Source organism: Panthera onca, chromosome C1 (genome assembly GCF_046562875.1).
Source record: "Panthera onca isolate mPanOnc1 chromosome C1, mPanOnc1 haplotype 2, whole genome shotgun sequence".
NCBI lineage: Eukaryota > Metazoa > Chordata > Mammalia > Carnivora > Felidae > Panthera > Panthera onca.
The window spans coordinates 46,535,321-46,542,966 of record NC_138346.1 but is presented as its reverse complement, the minus strand read 5'-3'; positions in this window follow the sequence as shown (position 1 = coordinate 46,542,966).

Sequence of the window (7,646 nt, the reverse complement as noted above, 5' to 3'; positions counted from 1 at the left end):
TTTTCCATTGAAACATATTTTTATGTAAATACTTGCTTTTTTGTTTTTTATTGTGAGCTAGTTCTTTATTAAAATATACATTCTAAAACTGTCCAACTTTCAATTTTATCAAGTGGCATCTCATCCATTATTCAGTATTTAATATATCAACTAAGGAACATACATTGATTACAGTTATAAAATCTTTAAAATCTTTGTCAAATACTTCATTGCCTAATATCTTTGGTTGTAGAAATCCCTCTATTCCTTTAGCCACCTATCATTCTAAAACAAGCTATATGATTTGTGAGGTCAGTACAAAATGAAAATGTGAGGCTTTGTTCATAAATTATTAAATATTTCAAGTTGGTGACCGCTGGACAGTAAGCCAAGCACAAGGCCCTTCAAAGTATGGGGACCTTCAGTGTGATAGATCAGGTTGCATACCCTTAGAGCCTGCTAGAACATCCAAAATGGCTTAGTCACTCACATGTCCAGTATGTTAGCTTGAATAGTTTGAAAACCTGGGCTCTGCCTAGAATGGCTCAACTGGGGTTGTTAGTCTGGGGCCTTGGTCTCACTGTTGGCTGAGTTTCTTGGTTCTCCTCCATGTGGTTTCAGGACTTTTCCTTTTGTACATGGTCTCATCACAAGGGCTGTCAGCCTGGGGTAGGCTTCTCACAGCATGGAAGCTGGATTCCAAGGGAAGAGAGTGAAAACTGCCTTTCTTTCTCAACCTCAACTGAGAAGTCCACTGCCTTCTATGGGACACAACTAGTCATGAGGCCAGCTAAGGTGGAAGGAGACCGCAAGTAAACTGCACCCCTTACATGAGAAGCAGAATGTGATGTGAAGCAAAGGAAATTCAGGGATTCGTCATTCTGTTTAGTGCATAATGTTAAAAATGAGAAATACTATAAAAATGTTAGGCAAAAAACTTAGCATTTGAACCCAGGATTAAAAACGTTGTTAATTACAGATTTCTCTTCAAGCAATGGTATACAACCATACACACCCAAATTAATTAACATTCAATGAATTGAGGATTTAAATTAGAAGAATTTATTTATAATTTGACTATGAAGGAAATGGTGTTTCTCTACTAATTTCTGAACTAAAAGAAAAATGCCTTGCTCTCATGCTATTAAATGATTTCTGTAAAACTATAATGATATATACTATTTCTAATAATTTTACTTTGCTATTTAAGTATCATAACCTAAAAATTAGAAAATTATGGCTAATTTTAAAAGAAGGAAAATTGTATAAAATTTAGGAAATGCAGACAATTTAAAATTATTTAATTTTGTGGCTCTTGGGCATTTCAGTCGGTTAAGCATCCAACTCTTGGTTTTGGGTCAGGCCATGATCTCACAGTTGGTGAGTTTGAGCCCCACACAGGGCTCTGCAGGGACAGTGTTGAGCCTGCTTGGGATTCTCTCTTTCTTCCTCTCTCTCTACTCCTCCCCCTTGTGTGCACACGCCCTCTCTCTCTCTCAGAATTAATAAACTTTAAAAAATAAAATAAAATAGGGGCGCCTGGGTGGCGCAGTCGGTTAAGCGTCCGACTTCAGCCAGGTCACGATCTCGCGGTCCGTGAGTTCGAGCCCCGTGTCAGGCTCTGGGCTGATGGCTCGGAGCCTGGAGCCTGTTTCCGATTCTGTGTCTCCCTCTCTCTCTGCCCCTCCCCCGTTCATGCTCTGTCTCTCTCTGTCCCAAAAATAAATAAAAAATGTTGAAAAAAAAATTAAAAAAAAAATAATAATAAAATAAAATAAAATAATTTAATTTTTATTTCTATCATTCAGACTAACTTTAACATGTTATGCATATCTTTCATTAATTTTTCTATCACCATTGGACACATGGTGTAAAAAGTTTAGCTTAGAACATCTCTATTTTATTCATCAGCACTTACTCCCTACCTTAAATTATGCTCTTTTTCTATACCATTACCTTTGTTTGTAATTTCTTCTCACTTATTTATTATTTCTAAGTCTTGGCCAAATGTTACTTCCTTCAATATAGACATTATAGGAAAAGAACTCCTTTCCTGTATTGGAGTAAATTATAATTCTAAAGTCAAATTATTCAATGGTACATAGAATAAAGAATAATGAACAGTAAAGGAAGCAGCATCTAAGTTAAAGAAGAAAACTGAAAGAAATGTACTGTCCCATATTTCCAGAACAATCCTACTAGATTTTTTAAAGTTGTTATTTTTCAAATAATAACAACAACGTAACTTTCTTGTAAAGAGGAAAAATAAAGGCTTATCTATAATTTAAGTGTGAGTCTAAAGTAATTAATTGGTTCATTCAAACTTTTGAAATTAATACAAATAGTTGAAATTATAATATCTATTACATAGTTTTCTTGCCTTCAATAATATTTTCTTTCTTGTTTCATATTTTGGAATGTGATGTGTTAAAAGATAAACTGAGGCATATTAAAAATTTTAAGAGTTTATTTCAGCAAAAATCAATTTGAATCAGGCAGCATCCAATCTAACAGATAGAAATGAGCTCTGAGGAGCTGTTTAGAATGGGTGAAGGAGAATGGAAATTATGGAGTGAATAAGTCATGAGAATAAAAAGCATAGCACAGGGAATATAGCCAATGATACTGTAATAGTGATATATCAGGCCAAATGTAGCTATAGTTGTGGGGAGCATTGCATAATATATAAACTTGTCAAATCAATGTTGTACACCTGAAACTAAGCTTACATTGTATGTCAGCTATACTGGAAGGAAAGGAAGAAAGAAAGAAAGAAAGAAAGAAAGAAAGAAAGAAAGAAAGAAAGAAAGAAAGAAAGAAAGAAAAAGAAAAAAAGAAAGGAGGGAGAAAGAAGAGAAAGAGGGAAGGAAGGAAGGAAGGAAGGAAGGAAGGAAGGAACTTATAACCAGAAGATAGTGGGAACAAGGAAGTTATACTAAGTGAAAAAGTGGGTCAGTTATTGCAAGGTTATTTGGGAGTTTTGGGGGGTGGATAGCAGGGGTCTATCAGACAAATTACCCAGCTAGTGTTGGTAAGGTGATGGCTGATTGACTGCTTTAAGATTCCATTTCTGGGAGAGCTGAAATATAATTAATTCTTTGTTTGGTGACATGAGCTTAGGATAAGTGACTCCATTCTGGCCTTGTTGTCTTGTTTTTTAACAGAAGTATTTCCAAGTTGGAATTGGAATCTTTCTTTTGTTAGAACTCCTAACACAGTTTGAAGTTGTCTCTCTAGTTTAATTGCTCTTGACTATTTTCCACCACAACTCTTCTAATATTCATATAAACTATTCTTCTGATTAGGCTCTGTGAAAATAATGCCTAACATAACAGCTCTATTTATAAAAGAGGGAATTTGCAGATTTATCCTGAAGCAAATATAAATGAGATGTATAATTACATGACCATTATTTCTCAATTTTGACATCTAGGTCTTGTATTACAGATAGCGAATTTCATAAGCTTTTTATGTTGTATAAAATTTGTACACATCTGAATCCATGTGACAGAAAATTGCTGAATGTGTTCTTTTCACCTTTGGAAAGAAAACTCATTTTATCATTGCTGAAATGTCAATAAGCAAAATTATAAGTAATTTTTAATGTTCTCAACCCATCATTGCAATCTTTGCAAAATTATTGCTGAATAGTCTAAAAGCATATTTTAGGAGCACCTGGGTGGCTCATTCAGCTAAATGTCCAGCTTTGGCTCAGGTCATGATCTCGTGGTTCCCAAGTCAAGCCCCATGTGCTGTCAGCTCAGAGCCTGGAGCCTGCTTTGGGTTCTGTGTCTTCTTCTCTCTCTGCTCCTCCCCTGCTCATGTTGTCTCTTTCTCTCTCTCTCTCAAGAATAAACATTAAAAAATAAAATAAAATAAAATAAAATAAAATAAAATAAAATAAAATAAAATAAAATAAAATAAAATAAGAGCATATTATAAAAAATATAATTATTTCTAAATGATCTTAGTAAATTTTCATAACACAATATTGAACAAGAGTTTTTCTCCTGTCCTGTTGTGCTAGAAGCTCAAAGCTTGAGGTAAAGAGGAGTTAAATCCTGGTACATTCTAAACAAAGCCACCCACAACTAGACCAGTCACCCCTAATTCCAGAGCAGAAGAATCAGCCCCTACTCCTAGTCCAGGTAGAGAGAGGATAGGGAATGAGGAAAGCAGAGTTATAGTCCTCAACCTCCTGGGGAGTACAATGTCCATGGAGAGATTTTTTTTCCATTCCATGAAAGGCTGAGACACTCTTCCTCCTGTGAGTGGGTCTCTCTCCCTTCCAGGCTGTTACTCTTAACCATCCAGTAAACTGGTGGTTATAGAGCTTCATGGCTATCCATGGAATCAAGGCAGCTATATGGGCTTTTCTCAGAATCCTCCAGATTAGGCCTTTGTTTGTTTGTTTATTTGTTTGTTTTGAATAGGAAAGTTGATAATTGAATTATCATTCCTCTCTAGTCTAGTTCCTTCCATTAGTTCTACCAGCCTTGCTTTTAATATGCAAAACCTCAGCTTTGGAAATTCCAAGTAAAACCTTTTCTCTCTTAACAAAGCCTGTCACTTGGAAATCAAAAACATTTATGATTTCAAGCTATTGTTTGCAGGATGAGTTTCTAAAATGTTAACCAAGGGCTCAAAAGCCAGAATGTATGCAACTGTATGGGCATACGGACAGAGAACAGAAGGAGATACTGCTACCAGAACAATGCGTATAATGAAGCATGTACAATAATATCATATTTAATAACATAAAATGTTATCCTGGGGTAATACAATTGATTCACAGAATCAATTGTTCTGACTTCAATCCATGCATTTTTTTTTTTTCTTTTTCTAGGTCACTGCATTACTTCTTTCACATATGATCTCAAATTATTGTTTCAGACTGGTCAAGATTAACTGTATAATAATGAATTTTGGACTCATTTTTAGAACTAGAACAATTCTGTCAGTTTAACATTTAAATGTTTTGTCAGCAAAATAAAAATAATACTATCATATTACTAAAAAACAGTATACATTTGAAAGGTATAGAAATAATCTACCCAATCAATTTAAAAGTCTGAAGACTGAATAAACATGTAAAATCACTAGGTTAAAACCCTCCTCTGCCTTTTATTAGTGGTTTGGTCTGGAAAAATTACCTCTTCTCCATAAAAATGAAACTACTAGTACTTACCAGTTATAATTAACATTTGTAAGGAAATTTTGACCAGCACCTGGCTAATAGAAACAAATATTTTAAATTATACAAAATAAGGTACACTGAAAAAAAACGCATAAAATTTGTAAAAAATAATTTACTTTAAGACTTTAAGTGTGTTTAAATATTTTCTTGTTTAAAAAAATCTAAAATAAAATAAATTTTTTTCTTAGTAGTTGAAATAATGAATTCTAATACTCTTGACTTACTAAAATTATAACAAACTTTTAAACATTATTTGAAGTAGATGATGAGACAATATTGTTTCAATTATTCATGTGAAAATTCAAGTATTGTGCTAACAGACACACAAACAAAAAATAGATTCCCTCATGATCTACTTTGCTTGAAGAAGAAATTTTAAGTGTTAGTGTCATAAAAACACATTATGCTTTGCCTAAAGGCAATTTAAGTATTTTCTGATGTTTGGGCCTTATTATGTAAATGATTTTTCCAAATATCTTTTGTGGATTTTCATATTTATTTTAATGTCAAATTGGATTTCATGAGGCCCAGTAGGCAACTGAAGTTTTTAAGCTTATAAATTATACCCATTTTGTATTTTATTTCATTCTTCCATTATATAAATTTGACATGTACAAACACTTCCTCAAGTATATGTGTGATTTCTATATTTTTGCATGTTCCTTCTGTTTCCAATAACTATAAAATGTATTTGGAAATGATAAAGAATATTCCACATGCTAAGTTCTACACTTTCCTGAATTTAATAAATCCCAAATCAAAAATACTCATATTGATTAAATCTTTTCTATCATTAAAAAGAGTTACATTTAAATAAAGTCCAGTGTAAACAAAGATAGCTCTTTCTTGCATCTTATAAAATACTAGTTTAATGTCTTGAATATCGTCATTTTAACACTCCAGATTTCTCTCCATCTTTTTTCATCTTGCTCTGCTCCTTAGCTTTTCAGGGATACATCCTGTTGCTCCATCACCTTCCACTGGGCAATGGGAAGCACCTGCAAGAGATGATCTGGGGAGGAGAGTGATATTGGCACATCTGTTCCTCTGGTTCTCTTCCTGCCCAGTTTCCATCTGGCTGTGCCCCTTTACTGAAGGTCACAACTTCTATTAGGTATCTTCTCCACATAGTTATCCTCTCTAGTTTGTAGTAACCATTCCCTTTCCTTCCTCTTGCCTCTTTAGTTCTAGGGGTGGCAGTGTATTCCCAAATCATATGACAGTAACTGGCTTGTGTTTTTTTTAAAGATTTTATTTGTAAGTAATCTCTGCACCAACAGGGGAGCTGGGACTCACCACCCAGAGGTCAAGAGCTGCATGCTCCACCTACTAAGCCAGCCAGGTGCCCTGAGGGTAACTATTTCTTAAACCCTGACCACACCTTTACAAATAGTACCTTTATTAAGCTTTTCTCAAATTATCTGGTTTGAATGAGCTATTTGTTTCCTTCCAGGATTCTGACTAATGCATACAGTTTCTCACACAACTTCCTAAAATATTTATACAGGCTAAGATTTTTGATACTCTCTGAATCTTCAGTGTTTTTATATGTAAACTCAAAAGTCAACCCATTGCTAGTTTGTCTTAGAGCATGTAGTCTCAAATGCCATTAACTATGCATTCTCTTTAATATCTCATCACCCTCTATTGTATTATCTAGAGTCCATGTTGCTCAGTAATAACTAGAATGTTCCATACTGTACGTTCCCTCCTGAGCTTCTTAATCTTATCCTTTTCTGAAATTCCTTCAATTGGCTTTATTCCCATGACTTTAATTTTCTCAATAGCTGAGATCAAATATGAAATTAAAATAATCAAAATAGGGGCAGCTGGGTGGCTCAATCGGTAAAGCGTCCAACTTCAGCTCAGGTCATGATTTCGCGGTCCGTGAGTTCGAGTCCTGTGTTGGGCTCTGTGCTGACAGCTCAGAGCCTGGAGCCTGCTTCAGATTCTGTGTCTCCCTCGCTCTATGACCCTCCCCCATTCATGCCCTGTCTCTCTCTGTCTCAAAAATAAATACACATTTGAAAAAATTAAAAAAATAAAATAATAACTGAAATAATTAAAAAGTGGTGATCTCTGCATAAATGTAACTTTTGGAATGCAGATTAAATAGGTCCCTGGGATGAGAGGGTGATCTAGCTGTGACGTCTGTCACCACATTGATCACCAGGGTTGATTCCACTAATCTGGCCAGCTAGGGGGGTGTCCCCTTCCTCCCTCGCCTCTGCTCCATGCGCATGCCTCCCAAAGCTGCATGCTTAGTCCAGGATGATGATCTTCCAGATAGAGGCATAGCAGTAACTGCGCTCCCCTGCTAGAGCCTCCAAACAAGCTCTCGACGTCCATTTGTAGGAGATCACATGGTAGTCAAGCTTCCAAGACTCCAGACACATCCAAATGATGTGCTGCATGTGGCAGTTTGCCTTTCTATTAAATACATACATACATACATACATCCCTAGAGGTA